The sequence below is a fragment of the Carlito syrichta genome, unplaced genomic scaffold (genome assembly GCF_000164805.1).
Source record: "Carlito syrichta isolate Samal-C Ts95f unplaced genomic scaffold, Tarsius_syrichta-2.0.1 Scaffold301837, whole genome shotgun sequence".
NCBI lineage: Eukaryota > Metazoa > Chordata > Mammalia > Primates > Tarsiidae > Carlito > Carlito syrichta.
The window spans coordinates 8,335-8,725 of NW_007245933.1; positions in this window are offsets into that span (position 1 = coordinate 8,335).

Here is a 391-nt window from a genome sequence, read left to right on the forward strand (position 1 = left end):
TCAAAACATTTTGAGTGTTGTCAAAGGGCCTTTTAAAAATTTTTTCATTTTTTTTTAACAAGGCTCTGAATCTTGGACATTTACTCTTTTCTAGATGAATACTTTGCTGAAAACAAGTAATAATTGCTGTTTATCAGAAAATTGCCTGAGTTTACCATTTATTTGTATCTACTACTTGTCAGATGTTTTATTTACAGACAGAAGTAAGTCATAAATATGGACAAAGTAAATTAAAATTTCTAAATGTGCTGGGCTCAGTGGCTCAGCCTGTAATCCCGCACCTTGGAAGGCTGAGGTGAGTGGATTGCCTGAGCCCGCGGGTTCGATACCCGCCTGGGCAACTTGACGAGACCTCATCTCTATAATAAATAAAAACTAGCCGGGTGTGGTA